General features: G+C 41.1%; 1 protein-coding gene across 2 annotated transcripts in view; it reads right to left on the reverse strand.

The window, feature by feature from the left end:
• Window positions 1–22,071, reverse strand: part of MED27 (mediator complex subunit 27) — a 230,266-nt gene that overhangs the window by 39,829 nt on the left and 168,366 nt on the right. The gene's annotated exons all lie outside the window — the stretch shown is intronic.

Here is a 22,071-nt window from a genome sequence, read left to right on the forward strand (position 1 = left end):
AGAACATAAGCATGTATTGTATTATGGATTTAAAAAAAAAAAAAACTACAAAAAGCACAGCTTCGTATATGCCAGGGCAAAAGTAACCTGCTGTGTTTGCGGGAATAGGATTAGCAATAAGAAAAGAAACAGTGCTTTCCTTTCTTCTGGGGCTCATGTAACCCTTCTGATCTTTTTCTAACCCTCTTCCTTTCATTGCATAGATGAGACCCTAGAGGCACATCCTGCCAGACCAATCCAAGGTCTGTGGTCTGGTTGTTCCAACAAGACTTTGACATTACAGAATTTAGGTGAAAGAAAGCCCTGTCTATCCCCGTAAGACAAGAGCCTCAGCCTCAAACAACATCCTGATCCTTCAACTTCAACTTGCAGTCAGTTTCCGGGGAAGCCACCTTCAACCATCCTTTCCTTATTTCCCCATTCCTTGCAGTTTTACAACTGCCTGTTCCCTTACACAACCTTCTTCTTTACTTGATTAGCCCTGGGAATCAGTGACCACCCTAACAATTGGTTTCTTCAATAACCTCAAGCGTTAGGTTGATGTCTCTATTATTGTATCCCTAAATTGGTATAGAATATATACAGGGTAAGAAAAAAATATGACACATTTATTTCAGAGAATATTAATAAAAAATCTTATTTCCGTAGCATATGTTTTTAAATACTGCCACACCATGTAACACTTAATGGCTCATTTTTTTTGTGTAACTGAAAATTACTATTTGAGGATGCCAATAAACGGTGAAAGGTAGGATCAGCAACTCTGTCTTCCTTCAGAAGGAAGGGAAAAAAGAAATGAAAGAAGGAAAAGAGGAAGGAGATTAGTGAGTTAGGGAAGGAGGGAAAGCAATAGTTATTAGTTTTGTAATTTACTATATAATCACTGGAGCCTGGTGGCTCAGCGTTTCTAAGTGCTAACCAAAAGGTCAGCATTTCAAACCCACCAGCCACTCCCTGGAAATCCTATGGGGCAGTTCTACTCTGTCCTACAGGGTTGCTATGTGTTGGAATCGACTTAAAGGCAATGGATTTGGTTTGGTTTTATATAATCACTGAAATAAATTCCCTCTTACTAGGCTAAGTGGAGGTTCAAGATACCTCCTCCAACAGGGCCATCATTTCCAACTGTACACTTTAACTCTCTTTGCTAATAAGCATAGATAACTAAGCAATTGTTTCCTAAACAAAGCAAGAAATCTAGCTGATTTTAATTAGCTGTTAAATTCAAGTTTCTTAGACGAAATTCAGAAAAACCCACTTTGCTTTTAAAAGTTAATTTTAATATTTTCAGGATACTAAACCCATTGCTGTCGAGTCAATTCTGACTCATAGCAACCCTACTGGACAGGGTAGACCGGCCCCATTGTGTTTCCAAGGAGCAGCAGGTGGATTTAAACTGCCGACCTGTTTGTTAGCCACTGGGCTGCCAGGGCTCCTTTTAAGGATAACTAATACTACAAAAGTTGACTAATACATGCTCACTATAGAAAAATATAAAATCAGAGGAAAAAAGAGGATAAAAATAATTGTTCATAGTCTTCCCATCCAAAGATAATTACCAATAATACTTTGGTGTATTTTCTTCTATCTTTTTACTACCAAAGATGTATGGCTACTGAGTTTTTAACACAGTTATAAATGAGACTATATCTACAATTCCAAATCAAATGTTTACTTAAAATTATGGCATAAGCACTGTTCCGCATTGCTATGCAGGCTTCAAAGACAGCGTTAAATGCTGCATGGTCATCTAGTGAGTGGAAATAATTTCCTTAACTCTTCTCCTACTGTTGGACATTTATGTTGCTTCTAAATTTTTCCTAATATAAATATGGCTGTAATGTGTACTTTTGTTCACAAGCGTTCCCTGAATTGGGGGTTATTTCCTTCAGACAGGTTTTTAGAATTGTAATTACTGGGCAAACAGTATAAAAGGCTTTTGAAAAATCTGCCAAATTTCTAACCACAGGGGTCATGCGAATCACGTGCCAGCCAGAAGGATATAAACACATCTATTATACTCTGCTTTGTCAGCAATGGATGCTATTAATCAAAACAAAATCCAATATAATCTTCCCTACCCCCTTAAATACCATGTTAACTTATTTTTATTTTTTAGCCTCAAATATTTTATTTAAGTTTGTTTGTTTGAATCAGCATTCCAACAAAGCCTGCATTTTGCATTTGGTTGTTACAGCTTAGCAGTTCCACATTCTAGATATGTCTGTTTGCTTTCTTGTAGTGTCATTAACATGTCTCTCTAGCCCTCCATATTTCCACTAAATGAAGTTAGGTACAGAGCAATGCTCGTCCAATAGAACTTTCTGTGTGATGGAAATATTCTACTGCACTATCCAGTACTGTAGCCAATAGTCATTTGTGACTGCTGAGCACTTTCAGTTATTTTTAAAACCTTTTATTATGGAAAAATTTAGAACCGATACAAAAGGAGACAAAATAGTACAAAGAACCCTCGAGGACCCATGCAACTTCAACTGTGATCAACTCATTTGTTTCACCTCCGTCTCTACTTCTCCCTTCCTGAATTATAGCAAAACAAATACCCGCCATCATATCATTTCATCTGTAAACATTTCAGAATGTATCTCTGAAAGATAAGGGCCCTTAAAACAGAAAAGCATGACCACAATACCATCCATGAAATCTAAAACAGCAACAATGAAAACAAGAATTCTCCAATATTAGCAGATGTCCAGGTCACTCAGTGTTCAAATTTCTAACAGTCTTATAAATGCCACTTTTTAAAAAGTTTGCTTCTCTCTGGATCCAAATATGGTCCACACATGTGACTGGCTGACATGACTCATAAGTCTCTCCTAAACTAAAGATATTCCCTTCTCTACTACTCCCACCCTCATTTTATTTGTTGAAGAAATTGGGTCATTTCTTTTATTGTGTTTTCCACAGTCGGCTTTTTGCTGACGTCATCCCTGTGGTGTACTTTAACATGTTCTTCCTTACCCTGTACTTCCTGCAAATTGGTAGTTGGATCAGATTCGGGGTTGATTTCTTTGTGGAAAAGCTACTTCAGGAGATTTCAAAGGGCAGCTCGAGAAAACACAGCAAAGTATTATAATGAAATGTGCAAAGACCTGGAGTTAGAAAAACAAAAGGGAAGAATACACTCTGCATTTCTCAACCTGAAAGAACTGAAGAGAAAATTCAAGCCTCAAGTTGCAATACTGAAGGATTAGGCAAGATATTGAATGATGCAGGAAACATCAAAAGAAGATAGAAGGAATACAACAGAGCCACTGAACAAAAAATAACTGGTCGACACTAAAGCATTTCAGAAGGTAGCAGCATATGATCAAGAACTGATGGCACTGAAGGAAGAAGTCCAAGCTGCGCTGAAGGCACTGGAGAAAAACAAGACTCCAGAAATTGATGGAATACCAACTGACATGTTTCAACAAACGGATGCAATGCTGGAAGTATTCGCTCATCACCTGGCCAACCAGCTGAAAGAGATTCATATTTATGCCATTCCAAAGAAAGGTGATCCAACATAATAGGGAAATTATCAAATAATATCATTAATATCACACACAAGTAAAATTTTGGTAATAATTCAAAGATGGCTGCAATAGTACATAGACAGGGAACTGACAGAAATTCAAGCTGGATTCAAAAGAGGACGTGGAATGAGTGATATCATGGCTGATGTCAGATGGAGCTTGGCTGAAAGCAGAGAATACCAGAAAGATGTTTACCTGTGTTTTACTGACTATGTAAAGGCACTTGGCTGTGTGGATCATAACAAATTATGGATAACATTGCAAAGAACAGGAATTCCAGAACACTTAATTGTGCTCATGTGGAACCTGTACACAAACCAAGAGGCAGTTGTCCAAACAGAACAAGGGGATATTGCGTGGTTTAACATGAGGAAAGGCGTGTGTCAGGGTTGTATCCTTTCACCACACTTATTCAGTCTGTATGCTGAGCAAATACTCTGAGGAACCAGACTATCTGAAGAAGAATGTAGCACCAGGATTAGAGGAAGACTCATTAACCTGGGATATGCAGATGACACAACCTTGCTTGCTAAAAGTGAAGAGGAATTGAACCACTTACTTATGAAGAGTAAAGACTATATAACCTTAGTATGGAATATACTTCAACATAAAGAAAACAAAAACCCTCACAACTGGACCAATAAGCAACATTTTGATAAACGAAGAAAATATTTAAGGTGTCAAGGATTTCATTTTACTTGGATCCACAATCAACACTCATGAAAATAGCAGTCAAGAAATCAAACAATGTATTGCACTGGGCAAATCTGCTGCAAAAGACCTCTTTAAAGTTAAAAAGCAAAGATGGCACCTTGAGGACTGAGGTGTGTCTGACCAAGCCATGGTATTTTCAATCGCCTCATACATATGCAAAAGCTGTGCAGTGACTAAGGAAGACGGAAGGAGAATCGATGCCTTCCAATTATGGTGTTGGCAAGGAATACTGACTATACCATGGACTTCCAGAAGAATGAACAAATCTGTCTTGGAAGAAGTACAGTCAGAATGCTCCTTAGAATCCAGTATGTCGAAACTTTGTCGCATGTGCTTTGGATATGTTATCAGGAGGGACGAGACGCTGCTTGGTAGAGGACCAGTGAAAAAGAGGAAGACCTCAATAGGATGGATTGACACAGTGGCTACAACAATGGGTTCAAGCATAACAATGACTGTGAGGATGGCACAGGACTGGACAGTGTTTCATTCTGTTGTACAGAGCATTCCTATGAGTCGGAACCAACTCTACGGCACCTAACGATGACGGCTTTGTAGGTGGCGTCATAGTCTACCAATAGGTGGCATGCAAGGTCTGGCTGTCTCTCAGTTTGTGATACTCAACTACTGATGCATTAATTCATCAGGCATTATAGATGGTAATAATCCAATGCTATCTTCCTTCTACATTTAGTAGCTTGAATATTTTTATAAAGAACCCTACCAACCTCCCCGCCCCGCCCCCCCGAAAAAAATACCTGTTGCTGTAGAGTCAATTCCAACTCATAGCGACCATATAGGACAAAGTAGAACTACCTCATAGGGTTTCCAAGGAGCGGCTTATGGATCTGAACTGCCAACCTTTTTAGTTAGCAGCCAAACTCTTAACCATTATACCACCAGGGCTCCACCATCTACTATCTGATTACCCAGTGGTGGAGCTTCTTACACACAACCAAAAACAAACCCCAAAACTAAACCTTTTGCTATCAAGTTGATTCCAACTCATAGAGACCCTACAGGACAGAGGAGAACTGCCCCCTAGTGTTTCCAAGGAGCAGCTAGCGGATTCGAACTGCCGACCTTTTGGTTAGCAGCCAAATGCTTAACCACTGCGCCACCAGGGCTCCTTATACACAACAGTCAGGATAAATGCTTGGTTCCTTTCCTTTACTTAGCAGATTTCAAAAAAATGCACGGGCTCACTAGTTACTTTCCAAAGCAGGCAGATTAGTTTTTTCCCCCCTCCTAACACTATTAGAAACTCATGGATTTAAACATATTCAATGGGTTTTTACAATTAGTACTGATACCCAAATTGCCCTGTCTGTGGCCAGTGGGCATCTCCTTCAGGCTGGCTCCTGGGTCCTTTCGTCACAACCCTAGTTGTTTCTGATAGCTGCTTTGCTGTTTAGTATAAGATGTTCCAGGCTTATCTTGAACAATTTCTCCTGGAGGTCTTGAATCAGCCATTCCTTCAAGTAGCCCTGGTTATTTTCAGTGGGAAATACTATTTCAAGGCCACAATCTGGGTACTAGAGGCAAATAATTTTTTATTTGTATTTTTTTCCCTTTTCTAGTAATTTTTGACAGATTTGTGTGTTTTTTCCCTTATTTAATACAAAAATAAGCTAATTCCCAGTTGTGCCTCCTACCACCACTCCTTTAAAGAGTTCTCTGGTAGGCTGATTCTCTAATGCACCCTCTGCCACCATCTCTGCCTCTATTTGTGTTCTGTTCCTACTAGGGATAGGTGCACAAACATGAGAGGCTCACCAACAACATACCAATGGCTGCGCCTACATGGCTTATATACTGTATATACTACACATAGTCAGTGTCGTGAAGTCTCGTTTTGGTTTGCTTTATTATCTTTCAAATCTGTAAATCTCTAAGAAGTTTGTTCAGTTCTTATTTTTTACAGACCCAGAAAAAACCCTGGTGCACAGCTAAGCGGAATATGCACAAATTCATGCATATGAAAATTTTTAACACGGTCATAACGAAACTATATACACAATTTTGAATTCTAAGATTCTGAGGCTTTATAATCAGCAATTCAGAATTAGATCTCAGCTCTGGTGTTGGAAAGCTTGGCCTGGTTACCTACCTTCTCTGAACATCAGTTTTCTGATGTCTAAATGGAGATAGTGATCCCACCATCTCAGAAATACTGTGAGGAGGAGAGGAGACAGTGCGCTGATACGGGGTATGGCATAGGGCCTGGCACAGAGTAAGTTCTTGATAAATGGTAGCTATTGTTGTTTCCAAGAAGGAGCCCTGGTGGCACAGTGGTTAAAGCATTCGGCTGCTAACCAAAAGGCTGATGGTTTGAACCCACCAATGGTTCCATGGGAGAAAGATGTGGCAGTTTGCTTCCACAGATTTATGGACTTGGAAATCCCACTGGGGCTGTTCTAATCTGTCCTTATAGGGTCACTATGAGTCGGAATCAACTTGACGGCAGTGGGTTTAGTACTGTTATTTGGCCCAAACCCATTGACTAGACTTCACAGAGGTAAGGTAAAATGATTTGAAGCCAGTTAACATCAAAGCTGGAACCAGACTGTTGCTGCCTAAAGGTCAATGAACTTACCACTTACGTTACTTTACTTTCCAGCTGTAACACCTGGAACCTGGGGCTAAAGGGAAACTACAGAGAGTGGGTGACAGTTGTACTGGGCCCTGGACGATGAAGAAAAATGTGCTGTCTGCTAGATAACTGCTGAGCGGAGAGTCTGCGGGCCTAAGGGTCAGGGGCAGTTTAGGGAAAGACTGGAAGCTACATGGGCTGACTGAGCCAGACCTCACTGGCCCCCAGAGGAGGCCATTTAGTGTGAAGGTCAAGTGGCTGTGCTCTTGGATTCGGCTGCAGTCCCACATCTGCCACTTCAGGCCATGTGACAGAGGGCAAGTAAGACAACCTCTTGTGCCTATTTACTTAGCTGCAGAATGTTGAGGGGCCTGTTGGGCAAGTTAAATGAGACAATCCACGTAAATCACTTGGCTATGGGTGTGGTGCACCACAAAACTCAACAGCCATTAGCTCTTTGTTTCTCTTCAGATTATGGTGTGGTAGAGGGAGTAACATGAGACCTTCCAGCTCTGCCATTAAGACAGAACTTAATGCATGTCCTCTAATGTTCTCCCCAGCCCTAGAACCACTCTACAATGATTAATACTTTCATCTATCTCGAATGTGCCTGTTTCTAATGTATCTGGATGCACCAGGCTGTAGTGACCCTGAACTTTTGGTAGGCTGATAGGGCAATGTGTCATATACAAGCCAACAAACATTCTTCTCCAAGCTTGCCAACGCTGGCCATGGTCAGAAGCAAAACTTTCACTGACAGGGTATACGGGTTGGTTCTTGGCAACTGCTATGGGATACCACAAATAAAAGCTAATGCCATCTGGTAATGAAGCGGGCTTGCTGTTGCCAAGGTAACACCTTTTCTATACTAAGCAGCACATTTCCAAAGAGCTCACTCACTACTCTTACTGTGTCTGTCCCCGTGAGTGCTCAAATGACATGCTGTAGAGTCACAGGAAGCACTGTGCTTTCTGAAAAGGAGTGAAGGTGCACTTGAAAAGGACGCCTCCCACACTGGTCATCCCCCTTTCAGGGAAGTACATTTAGAAATGCTATTGCTGCCCAGCCCCCGTCAGGGTAAGCTTTGTTGTGAGCAGCTGGGGCTGAAATTGGTGGTCTTCTCTTTCTAAGAGCAGTTGTCTGCTGAGCTGTAGTCTATTAGGGGAATTTCTAGTTCACTGTGGCAAGACAAAGGAGCTCTGGTTGTGCAACAGTTAGGTACTCGGCTGCTAACCAAAAGGTTGATGGTTGGTAGTTCAAAACCACCTAGCACTCCATGCAAGAGAAAAGACCTGGCGATGGAAAACCCTATGGGGCAGTTTTACTCCATTCACATGTGGTTGCTATGAGTTGAAATCGATGACAGCACGCAACAACACCCCAAGACAAGTCACAAAATAGGAAAGAAAAAATGGGAGGAAATTTGAGGATATGGTAAAACTAGGATTTAGTTCAGTTCTGCTCACTAACTGATGTCCAACAAATCCAACAAACCTAGTAGCTGAAATGTCATCTCCATCTACACCAGTAGACATCTGAGTTTAGAAGGTGAGAACAGCTGATTACTTCAAAACTTATTCTTTCAGTGCTTGTGCAGGCGGAAGGCCACTTTGAAACCAAGCAGTATCTGTATCTAGAATATAGGTGAGGCAAGCTGACCAAAAATTTATTTGCACGAGGGACCCAGGAGCCAGGCATGGTATCACTGACCCTGAATAAAGCATGTGTGTGGGTGGTAAAGGTAGCTAGCATAGCATTTGTCATTTAGACAAATGGCTGTCATGTCTGAGTCCTGCTTTGGGTGAGGAGACTATACTAAAAAAAAAAAAAAAAAAGGCCAACCATTATATAAAGTCATCATGAATGTTATTTTCCAAATACAAACAAGGTCAAAGTCTGATGTGTAAGTACCCTTAAAGGGTCAGCTGTAATTTAAATGATGTTTTACAAAGTGTAGCTAGGAAGCAAGGAGGAAGAAAAGATAGAAAGAAAGAAATGGGGAATGGGGGAGGGAAGAAGAGAGGAAGAAAAAGAGAGCAGGAGGGAGAGGCAGGAAGGCTTAGGAACAGTTTTTCTTGAGTACGATACTTAGAACCTTCCTGTTTGTTCTAACTCTGAAGAAAGAATGGGGTAAGGGGAATGATCCCAGTAAGTATTTATTTATTGAGTAAACAAGCGTTTGTACTATATGTAGCACTGGGCACTGACTTGTAGAATTATATAATTTTAGAGCTGAGACTTAAAAAATCATTTTGTCCAATTCCTCCATTTTTAAAGGGGTAAACTGAGGCCTAGAGAGGTTGAGAAGTATCAGCTATGGCTCCTATCTTAAAGGCAGTGATAAAGCAAATACATGTCTGAAATAACAGTAGGGTATGTAAAGCGCCACACCACATTGGGGCTTACTGTGTGCTCAAGAAGTTTTGAGGGAGGATGGCACTGCCTCATTGGAAGGTCTGGCACAACCAGAGAGTGGTTGGTTCAGGACTCATCCAATTACCACATATTTTGAAAGGATGAAATTGGCTGTGGAGACAAGTACTCCCCAAAATGGCATTTCATGGAACACTCTAAGAAATGTTCTTAGATGTGGTCTAAAAGAGAAGTTCAACATCATTAGCTTTTCACTGACTGCTGGGGGTCTTCCCCCAAATGATGCAAATATATCCCTTTGTTCTATAACAGGGATAAGTTCATGCACATGTGGCCACAGCTTTCTCCCTTGTCTAAGAACCCTGTGGTACAGTCAAGGCAGGTATCTTACTTTCATTCTGAATAGAAGAAAGTGGAGGTTTATTGATTCCCCCCCACCAAAAAAAAACCCAAAACCATTGCTGTTGGGTGGATTCTGACTCATAGCAACCCCTACAGGACAGAGTAGAACTGCACCCTAGGGTTTCTAGGAGTGGCTGGTGGATTCGAACTGCCAGCCTTTTGGTTAGCAGCCTGAACTACTTAACCACTGCACCACTACTAGAGCCCCTTATTTATCCAAGGTTGCTGGTTTTCTGCACAGGGCCTGAAGCCACCTCTTGGTGTTGCCTCATCTCATGCCTGGTCCATGGTCTCACACTGGTATCTCAATCTAAGTGAGAGAGGGGAAAAAAGAAATGGTGACCACAGAGCCTTGGGTCATCTAATCCTCCAGCTGCCCAGGAATCTTCTCTGGGGCCCTACTAAGTGGTTCAAAATCTTGTTTCCCGACACTCCTGGCTTCCCTCACAAATGGCTTTATACACACACTCCTGACCCCATCCATAAGATGCTAATAAAGTACTTGTTTTGTCTAATTTTAGCATTTTTCAAAAAAGTTAGCATTCTGTATTCTGCACAGCTACTAGGTATGTGTAGTCCTGTCAGAACTGTGCTGGGCAGAATTGTTCTCTTAACAGCAGGCCTTGAGAAGCTGCAGCAACAAGGGGGATTTAAAACTGAGAGGTAGGGAGGAAGATTGGCTGTGGCTTCTTTCTAGGAAAACTGTAAAACTGGATATAGCCAACAACGAGAGCAAACTGAGACAGAATGACTCTGAAAGGCTGGAACTCTGGCAAAGCTGAGGTGGAAAAGATAAACTGTCATGTCTTGAAAGAGGCGGCTACTAGAACTGCAGAGAGCTGGACAGCAACCAAATCATAAAAAGAGAATGGGGCTATGTGACTTGGAAACCAAGAGGTCAAACTGAGGGATTGTCAAAGATAAAAGTGATGCTCTTCCCTGCTGAAGGACACTCATTTTGCTCAATAAGCTGGATCAAGCTGTGTCCCCGATGATAAAATGCAATGTAATGTAATGCAATATAAGAAAGGAAAAATGAAACTGCAAAGGAACTCTCACATACTGTCTAGACTTGAGATACAAAGTTGTTATAGCTTCATGGGGTGTTTTGTATTTTCTTTTGACAAGAACCTACAAAAAAGGAGGCAGATAAGCTGACTTTAGGTCCTATCTAGTAACAAGTCAGAAAACCAATCTGCCACCAAGGCAACAGAGCACGGGTGTTACCTTTATGGACTTTGGGAGAAAAACAGACTAGAGTTTAGATCTTGGCTCTACCCCTTCTTGGCCACGTGACCTTGGGCACATTACCCTCTTTAAGGCCCAGTTTTCTCACCTGTAAACCCAGGATAATGTCTCTCAGGGCTACTGTGAGGAGCAAATGATACAATGTATATGAAGTAGCTTGGCACTGTGATTAAAACATGGAAGTGCTCAACCAGTGGTCCTTCAGTTCCATCATCACAGTGGAAAGCTAACACGATGCAGGGGAGAGAGCTAGGGCTTTGGAGTCCGAGAGACTCACATTCAAATTCTGCCTTTGCCATGTACACAGCAGTGTGGCCCTGGGAAAATCCATCCATGTAAGCTTCTACTCTCCCATCGCTAAAATGGACCCCTTATTTATAAGGCCTGGAGAGCTGGTGATAGTACATGTCCAGGATGGTAATTACTAGTGCTCAGTGGGCACTTGCTACATGGTAGCTGGGATTAGTACCACTGCCGGCAATTTTTAATGATTATTAACAAACACCCTGCCCAATAGACAAAGCTTATTTTCATCAGGTGGTTTGTTCTACTGATGAGTGAATTTGAATCATTTGCGTGATGAGCCATCGGTGTTAACAATTTGGGCATTTCTGATTTTCCTGAACTCACTCTTCTCTTCTGAAGTCAAAACTGCCCCGTTTGAAGGAAAACATCATCAGGAAGTACTTACCCATTAAAAGGCTTCATGACAAGAAAGGCTTGTGAAAGAACCTTCCATTTTATATCATAAATGTAACTTTCTTCCCTCACGATGTTCTTATCACGTCTCTTCAGTAACAACAGAAATTCACAAATAATGTAAACAAATGAAGACAGAATTGAGAAGAACTGTGCAGTTTCTTTAGTCATTTAGTTCATTTTGACTTAGAAAATATATATTCAAACATATAACATGTAGCCCTTCTAAGAAAAAAGTACAGAACTAATACCAATGCCTGTATTAAAATCCTAATTCCAAAACGATTTTCTGTGAATGAAATGGGATACAGGATAACTGAGAAGCTATTTTCAACATAGTGAAAATGCTGAATTTTTCCTAACAGATTTGAAGACGAATCTTCAACAGCACAGATCCTTTACTTGTACTGAGCATGACTGTAATGAAGCCCACATCACACAAGGTTCTTGTCTCACTGGAACTACCTGCCACCCAGGCAAGCAGCTGTTGTCTGTGCTTGGGTGAAGCCAACTGGCCTTAGGAGTCAGTACCTGCTCTAAGGGTGACCCTACACAGTGGCCTGGTACAGAAGGCTCTGCACCACAGGGATGACGGTTCTGGGCTAGACCAATTAAACTGCCTCTCCAGAATCTGGAGAACATGAAGTGAATTGGTAGGGAAAAAAAGCACTACCATGAGAAGGAGGAGCCATGCAGGAAGAGAGAGAGGAACGAATGAATGGGGGAAAGGAGGGAGGGAGAAACACACAGATGCACACCAGAACCAAGAGCTGCCCTGGACTGCAAGTGGCTTGCCTTTCTAGTTCCTTTCTTTCTTCCATCCATTTAACAAATATTTATTAAATGCATATTATGCACAAGAGTAGACATTAGGTACACAGAGATAAATAAAACAGACAAACAGAGCTAACAGTCTAGAACAAGCAAGCAATAAATATATAAAGAAATATAATTTGCAAAGATTTATGAAGTAAATGAAAGGGGGACAAAAACTTAGAGAGAGAATATTTAGGTAATACCTATGTGTGAAAATGTGACATTTAGATTGGATCACTCAATTATTCATTTGTTCATACATTCGCATATTTATTCACTGAAATGTTTATTAAACACCCACTATGTGCCATGAGTTGGAACTGACTCAATGGCAACCAACAAGTACTAAGCAATGTTCAAAGCACTGGAGATGGAGCAGTGAACAAAATGATGTCTGTGCTCTCATGGAGTGTATACTCTTGGCAAAGAGATAAAAAATGATTTAATCTGTGTGGGGCTATGAAGACAACAAAGCTAGACAAGTGGGTTATTCAGATTTGGTTGAAACCTACAGGTAAGACCACACTTGTCCAAGCAAGGTATTGGGGCAGAGCTTGCCGGGTCAAGAGAGAAGCATGTACAAAGGGTGGGAAAAGGCCTGGTGTCTGGGTACAGAAAGGAGGACAGTGAGGCAAGGAAGTTGGTCGCTGCACTGGGCAGGAGGCAGGTGGAGGTGATAATGAAAAGCCCTCATGATGCTGATAAGGAGTTTAGGGTTAGTCCAGGTGAACAGAGAGCCAGTTCAGAGTTTTCAGCGGAGGAACAACATATCCCATGTCTGCTTCTAGAAAAACATACCCCTGGCTGCTTTGTGGAGGGATCGAGGGAAGAAATGGGGAGACGCCTGTCACAGTGGCTCACAAGAGATGATGATTTAAGGTAGAATCGACACGATTACCTGATGGGTTGCATATAAAAGGTGAGAAAAAAGGGGACACAAAGGAATCTTTTAGGTTTCTAGCTTCAGCACTGGGCACATGGTTTTCCTACTCAGAGCTGACAAGAGAAAGAATAAGGGGGAAAACGGAGGAGAAAAATCAAGTCTCTTTTACTAAGTTTAAGATACTTTTGAAACACCTAAGTGGAGAAGTCAAACGGGCAGTTCTGAGACTAGAGCTCAGAGCTGAGGTCTGGTCCAGAGACAGTTCAATTTTATGAACAATCACAATAGGCACTCTTTTTCCAGGTGGTCTGGGTGAGTCTCAGATGAGCCGAAACCTCATCCTAAACCCATACACCTGAGGAACACTTGTCTAGGCTTTGGGATATTCAAAGATTCCTTCCTGGGAGAGATGGCTCTGTGAACATAAACACAAACCGTCCCCTTGATGAGGCAGATTTGAGTCCAGGTGAAGGTGGGCACTACAACAGTACCCTGGTGCCCTCTGTGACACACCTGCCCCTGTTAAACCTTCATATTTTCTGTCCATACTCTGTTAGGCTACACTTGGTTTTTAAACATTTCGTCTGTAGAATGTGTGCCAACTTGACCTTGATGCAGAAAATTTTAATTCAGATCAATACATGGACAAGGTCACTTTAAAATTCAATTAATATGAATGGGAAAATATGCTCCACAGTTCTGTGAGCTGAAAATGGAACAGTTGCAAGTTAACAACAAAAGAGACATCCCCACACCCTGTTTGGGTCCTTCTGTTTGATAATGCAGCTATCTGTGTCCTTAAATACTTGCAGTAGTTGGAATACCAAAAGTACTCTTTTTCCTGCTTCTATTTAAGGTAGCTTAAAATTAAACTGTAGTTTGTTTGAAGAAAAACATAAAGTGTACTGAAAACTGTGAATTCCTATAACCCAATTTTAAATAAATTAAACCCTTGGACTTCAACTTACCCAGGGATCCCTAGAGAAATCTAAGGTTTTAATATAGCTTGAATAGTAGCAATTTGCATTTATATAGAATGCATATAGAAAACTGTTTGCAATGATCACCACAATATAAGGGGAAACTGAGGTGCTGGTATTTAAGAGGCAAGTTTAGTTCCTACAAGCTTTATACAATCAGGGCCCTATGATACTTCCTTCTTAGATTTACCGTATCCTACCCCTTCATTTTACTCCTTGTTAATGAGAACAATTTATTTTATACCAACAATTAGAGAATCATGCAGTAAATGACAGGAACATATTATTATCGTTACTGGGTTCTCCTGTGCTGTTCTCTTTCCCTTCTGCTTCACTGCTCTCCTATTTGGAATCTCAGTTTTCCTACCTTTAAACTAGTCTATTTTTTTTATAATATAAATGATCAAGCATCCATCTAAAGACAAAATTCCTTTGTAACTTCAAGGAACCACTGTAAATTATGTAAAATTGGAATGTGATATTAGGAGCGCCAGTGAAATATCATAAACCTATTTTCCAATTTACATCTGGATATTAAAAAAAAAAAAAAAAAGGCTGCCGAAGGGACAGAAGCTGAGCTACACAAGGAAAAGTCCCCACTTTTGGTTGCTTGTTTTTTCAGTATCCTGGGGAATCATGGATGGTTTGAAGCACAGATGTCCTGCAATGCAGGGCTGAAAGGAAAGCTTCAACCGAAATATTGCCAGCTAAGGTCACAGGACAACTGTGTGAGTGTGCTTGTTCACCTTTACAGATTACATTGCAGCAACAAATTAAATGCAGCCCAAATCTTTGCAGTCAGAGGACAAGCTGATGCCTTGCATAATGTCTGCTCTGTTCGTTCTCCCCTCTTGGACTGGCTCAGAGGATCATTTTGCATTCTCCTTCATTCGAATATAAACCAGCAGACTTCCCATCCTTCCTCCCTCTCCCCACCAAGCTCCAGTTACTTCATCTGCTGCTAGTATTAATGCTCTTCACACACTCATTATTCTTTAATGATGCCTGTTTGTAAATAGCAAGATGGGATGCAATTAAACCATGAGAGGCTAAATAAACACACATAGTAATCAGGATCTTTACAAGAGATTTTTTTTTTTCATATATAGACTGGAATTTACCTTTCATTAATCTGACTTAATTGCAATAGTGCACCAATAAAGAGTCAACACAAATTAGGTGCTCTAAATGATTTCCCCATATTAAGGGTGAGCTAGCGATCCTTCCTTTGGGTGACAAACCATCTTCTGCTGAAGGGGAGGACTGAATGGGAAAATAACACTGTTAACATTAGGAAAACGATTTCGGCAGTATGACAGGTATTGTATCATTATCATAATGCTGGTGGCTCAGATGGCTGAAGTTAACGAGGTCAAGGTCATAGGTTTAAACTGCAGCCTCACCCCTCTTGTGAGTCAGCTCTCTTTCAAGATAGCAGACATCACTCCTTTCATTTGTCAGCTTTCTGTCACTGGTTCCAAGAAGAACAGAGTTAAGGGTTTGGATCAATTGGTTCAAATCTATCCCTGCTCCCGGAATAATAAAGGCCAGGAACATTCACTCTGTGGCATGGCAGTAGAGAGTTTTGTGAAAAGGACATCTGTTATCTGCAAGAAAAGAAAAGTTCTTCTGTTTCAACCTTTGCTTCTAGAAGGTGTGAAAGATTATATACATTTGGCAACTAACTAGAAGAAGAATATGACGGCATATCACAACACTAGATACAATCTTCCAGTAAGATCTCAGAGCACCTATTAACTTATTTATCCAACAAATATTGACTAAGCTCCTCTTAGGTACCGGGCACTGACTGTGTCAGGACACAAAACTCCTTCAGGAAAAATGCCACTCACTCTACAACACTTTTTACCTTTTACATATTTTGCTCATCTTTCCCTTTTTTCCCCTAATCACTGTTGCTTATCAGCTGTCATCTTCCACTCTTTGCCAAATATAGACACACATGGATATATGGAAGTCCCAACTTCACTCCCATTCCTGTGTCCGTGGCATTACTGGCTTACAATCTCAACTCTGAGGAACCCCAGGGGCCATGAGGCAGGTCCTGAAGGTGCCACAGAGGCAAGATGGCTGAGTCAACCACTTAGACTTGGAACTTAGAGACTCTATGTTAAACAGTATGACCAGGACAGCATAAATGAGATTACTGAGATCCTAATTTTAAAATATTTGGGAACCCTCTCCATGACAACATTTCCCAAAGTGTGTTCCATGAAAAGGGGTTCTATGGTCAAATAAGTCTGGGAAACCATGTATGCAATATGCTCCTCTTGAAAACTCACAGTTCACATGAGCATATTAAAGGCTCTGAAAATGCCTGTGATAAAGGAACCTGCTTAGCTTTGTTTAACCAGTGAGTGTACCCCAACCTTACTGTGTACATCAACTTCGTTAAGAATTGGTGCTCCAAGAAAATGGCTTTGGGAAATATTGTTATATTAGCATCAGGAAAGAAATAACGTGTATTCCCATCAGTCACCAGCAGCTTGAATTCTCTTGTTCTAGTTTGATAATACACCTTACCCTATCCACTCCCCCTTCATTTTCTAGACACAGAAAATCAGGACAGCAATGCTGCTCCCCTCTCCCTTACCCCAGAGTCTGGAACCCACCGAACCTGGGCTGGGGTGTAGCAGACCAATAGAGGCTCCAAGGATAGAAGATGGCTCCTTGACAGACTATAGATAAAAATCCATCAACTCTAAGACCTTTAACTGCTGCCAGTTCAAGAACTTTCAAAGATTCACTCTTACATTCATTTTTATGGTTACATTATAAGCCTCTGAAAAACCCTGTCTTGTAACAGCATCACCAACAGCCCTTGCTTAATCACTCTGGTAGATCATATATAAAAACAAAATAGAGCTAAAAAAATCATTTCATGTCAGTGAGCAGATGTCTAGCCCATTTGCAATTAATACGACCCACTTCCATACAATCAGACTGCTTAAAATTCCTGGAACAAGATGTAGAAGTTAAGATGCAAATGTTCTGGTTTTAATGAGAATGAATGGAAACGATAACATCCTCTCTCCCTTTGAGGGTAGGTACAATCTACATATAAGTCCCAACTGCACACTAAATTTATCAACAAAACAATCATTTGATAAAGCCTGTGTGAAAGAAGAAAATAGAACTGGGAAAGTCAGAGTATTTTCAGAAAGCATTTCCTACCAAAATCATTTTTAAAAAAGCTTTTAAAAAAACTTGTCTTGTTTCAACACATTTCCCCCAGTTACCTACATGTCCCAGAGACTTCTTGTATTTCTTTGAATCCATGCAATCTTTTCATGGACAGAGGCAGAGGGGGACAGAAAAGGTCAGGGCTTTGGCCTTTTATGGATCTCGCTTCAAATCCCGGCTCCACCACTTAATATGACCTCGAACAAGTTATTTAACCTTCTCAGTCTCAGGGTTCTCATCTATAAAATGCTGATAATATCATCTTCCTTGGCAGGGTTAGTATGAAAATAAAGTAAATAGCATATATTAAAGGACCAAATAGAATTCTAAGCACCAAATCAAAACCGTTGCCACTGAGGTGATTCTGACTCATGGTGACCTCATGGTAGCATAATGAATGGTTCAAGCCCCCAAACCAAACCTGTAGCTGTGGTGTTGATCCTGACTCATAGCGACCCTATAGGACAGAGGAGAATTGCCCGCAGGGTTTCCGAGGCCGTAATCTTTACGGAAACAGATTGCCACATCTTTCTCCTGCGGAGTGGCTGGTGGGTTCGAACCGCCCATCTTTCAGTTAGTAGCTGCAATGCTTAGCCACTGTGCCAAGAGCACTCTTTTAAATGAATGGTAGCTATTATTAAAATTAATATGCACGGTGGCAGGGGCATACTTTCCCAGGATCAAAAGGTAAATCTCACTTTATTTCTTCCTGCCTGGAAGGCTGATGCATACCTAAATGTCACTCCTTCCTTGATGGTCTAGTTGTGACGTCTCTCCCCAATTTCCACTAGGTGGCGGTGGGCTTCTCAAAGTGTGCACCCCAGTCCAACTCCATCTGCATCAGATACCCAGATCCTCCCTCCTCCACCCCATTAGCTCTGGGGTGAAACTAACATTTCTAACAAGTACCCAGGGGAGTGTAATGATTCTCTGAACCACTGGCATCAAAAACCCCAGTGGCATAGTACCCAATATAGGGCAGCACTCAGTAAGTCTTTGTTGAATTGAACAACAACAAAAAGGTAATTTAACTCTTGCAAGCCTTTGTTTGTACCATTGTCTTCATTCATTCATTCAGTGGATATTAACAGAGTACCTCCTTTTGTGCTAAGCACAGTTCTAAGTCCTGGAAATATGACAGGGAACAAGAAAGACAATGGTTCTACAGCCAGGGGCTTATATTACTCTAGGGGGATTCACTGGAGAATGCAAGTAGAGGTTCTGACCCTCTTGTTATCTTCTGTGACATGCACAAGTTCTGTGCAAACCAGGCACTCAGAAAGTATTTGATGATAATGGTGAATGAAATCAAGATGGTAAGGTTTCAAAGGCATGATAAAATCCTCAGAGATTTAGTAGTAGTTTAGAAACATCTAGAAATGGGTAAGTACAGCAGAAAGAATCAGCAGTTTGGTCTGACTGACTGGGGTTAAAAAAAACCCAGCGCTGTTGAGTCGATTCCGACTCATAGTGACCCTATAGGGCAAAGTAGAACTGCCCTGTAGAGTTTCCAAGGAGCGCCTGGTGGATCTGAACTGCTGACCCTTTGGTTAGCAGCCATAGCACTTAACCACTATGCCACCAGGGTTTCCGACTGGGGTTAAGTCTCAGCTTATTTGCTAGAGGCCTCAGGGAAATTATGTTGCCACTCTGGACAGTACCTCCTCATAGGGCTGGTGTGAGACTACATTGCAAAGTAGCCCAACCCTTCATTCAATAAATATTTACTGCTTAGCACGTGCCAGGCACTCTTCTAGCCACTGGGGATACAGCAGTTACCAACACAAAATCTCTGCCCTCACAGAACTCACATTCTAGTAAGTAGAGATTGACAACAAGTTAATAAATAACATGCCAGATGGTGAAAAGTGCTATGAAAAAAATAAAGCAGGGCACAGGATAGATGTCAGGGAGTGGGGTGGGGTGCTAATTTAAACAGTGTGGTCAGGGGAGACCTGGAATCTTTAGGAAGAAAGGGAGAGAGCCAGGGGTAGAAGGTACAGTTGGTACAAAGGTCCTGAGAAGCAGGAAAGATCCTGAAGGGCTCTAGGATCAGTGAGGAGGCCAGAGTGGTCAGAGGGAAGGTAGCCTGCAGCAAGTGGTCAGAGGTAGTGGGGCAGAGGAATGGGATGGATCACGGAGGCCCTTAAGGATCATGTAGGGACTTTTCTAAGTGTGCTGAGAAGTGATCAGAGTGTCCTGGGCAGAAGAGTGACCTTTTAAAAGTAGTGCTCTAGCTGCAGTATAAAGAAGAGATTACAGAGGTGCAAGGGTAGAAGCAGACAGGCCAGTTGGGAGGATGCTGCAATAACACAGGTGAAAAAGAACGGTAACTTGAACTGGAGTAATGGGGTAGAGTTGGTGAGAAGTGGCTGGATTTTCGATGTATTTCTAAGAAAAAACCCACAGAATTTATCAACTGGTTATGAGCTATGAGAGAAAAGGCAAGAGTGATTCTAAGAATTCTGGTCTGGGCAGCAGGAAGAATGGGGGTGTCACTTACTGACATAGGAACACTGCCGGAGCAACGAGTATGAAAATCAAGCCAAGTGGAGACATGGAGCAGGCAGATGGATTTGAGGCGGAAGTCCGAGGAAAGCCCTGGACTAAGGATGTACACTTGGGCACCTTCAGCAAACGGAACATAGATAAAACCAAGGGATAAATGAGGTCATCTAGGGAGTAAGAACAGACAGAGAAGGGAGTAGATCTGAGAACTGCGCCCTGGGATACATACTGTTTAAAGCTGGGAAGAGGAAGAAAAATCAGTGAAGGAGACCGAGAAGGAATGACCATAGAACGGGGAGGAGATCCTGAATAATTGGTGCCCAACATTATAATATTTAACTTTAAGACAAAACCCAACAAAGCCTTTACTCCAAAATTCTGTTTGAATGCCTTACATATCTATAACTGAAAGAACTGGAGAAATGTAGATGTACTGCAGTAAGCATGATTAACAATTAAAAAAAAAACAAAAAACCCAGGGTTGTCTAGTCAATTCCAACTCAGAGCATCCCCTTAAGGTTTCTAAGGCTATAAATCTCTACAGAAGCACACTGCCACATCTCTCTCCTGTGGAGGCGCTGGTGGTTTCGAACAGCCAACCTTTCTGTTAGCAGTTGATTGCTTTAGCCACTGTGCCACCAGGGCTACAATTAGTTACCCTATAAGTAGTCGCAAAGACTGTCTGTAATTTTACCTAAAAATATAATTCAAGAACGAGGGAAAGAAAAGAAAGTCATATATTTTCATCTTATATTTTAAAAAAGGTTCATATTATTTACAAAGGGCTTTTCAACAGAAATAAAAATTTTCTTATATTAATAGTTTATAATAAAAAGTTAACATGGTAGTTAAGTTAGCATGAACAAGGCCTACAAAAATTCATGATCTTCAACAAATGTCTCCTAGAAATCACTTAGCTGCCACTCCATCACCACTCCCACCAGCTGACATTCCTGAGCTTGCCCTCAGCCAGGCAAGTTCAAAGCACACTATCTGAATGAACTCATGCAATCCTCCAACAACCCCATGAGGTAGGACTGTGATTAGCTCCATTTTACAAAGGAGGAAATGACAGCATAGAGAGATTGACTACTCAAGGCCAGACAACCACAAGTGGCCGAGCAAGGATCTGAACCCAAGCCATCTGGCTCTACAGCCCACATGCTTACTCCAATTTGCTAATGAGTTGGGTTAATTATGACGATGATGAGAATGATGACAACTACTACTACTATAACCGTACATAGCACAATTAGTTAATTTTAATTAAAATTCTATGCAACATCATCTATATAATTAATAATGCCATAGGCCATATTAGTGTAAACTCATACTCTTAATTCAACTGCCAACAGAAATGAATTATATATGTCACTTTTATTAAAATTGAGCAACTGTTTTATCTCAATGCAGACACAATGAAAAGACAAACCGGGTGAAAAATCAACTGTGTAGATTGGGATTAAGTAACAAAGTAAAATACCAAGATAAACTGCTTTTAAAATCAGTTGAAGATATAATATAGCCCTGGAAGGTTTCAATTATTTACATGCTTGGTCTATGCAGTATAAATCCGGGCTAATGAGATTCTATTGCTGTGTATAAATCTGAAACAGGACAACCCATTGTCTAAAGGAAATAGCAGCTTGGGCTCCTGTGTTAATAACTCCTCAAGACAAAGATTATGATTCAGGAAGAGTAACATCATTTTTGCTTCACATTATTGACTGCAGTGGGTGTTGAGAGGAATGGCTCCATTTGGCCAAATACAAACTCTGAGACGAGTTGCAAGGAATCTAAAGAATCTATTGATCAATGCCGTTGTTCTAACAACAAGACCAACAAGAATTTACACTGTGTTTTTTTTATTTGTCCTAAATACAGTTCTGAGTGATCCCTTCTTCGTCTTAAAGCTCCCTGGTGTTTTGTAACGAAAGCTATGTAACACAGGTGGAATACAACAGATGTTAAACGTATTAGCCAGATCACAATACTTCCCTTCTTGGATCTTCACAAAGGCTGTGCGTACCGTAGTATAAGTATATAATATTGTAGGTACCATCGAATAACATTTAAAAGCAAAGTGATCCATTTAAGATCTATCCAAACATG

The sequence above is a fragment of the Elephas maximus genome, chromosome 9 (assembly GCF_024166365.1).
Source record: "Elephas maximus indicus isolate mEleMax1 chromosome 9, mEleMax1 primary haplotype, whole genome shotgun sequence".
In the NCBI taxonomy this organism is placed as follows: Eukaryota; Metazoa; Chordata; class Mammalia; order Proboscidea; family Elephantidae; genus Elephas; species Elephas maximus.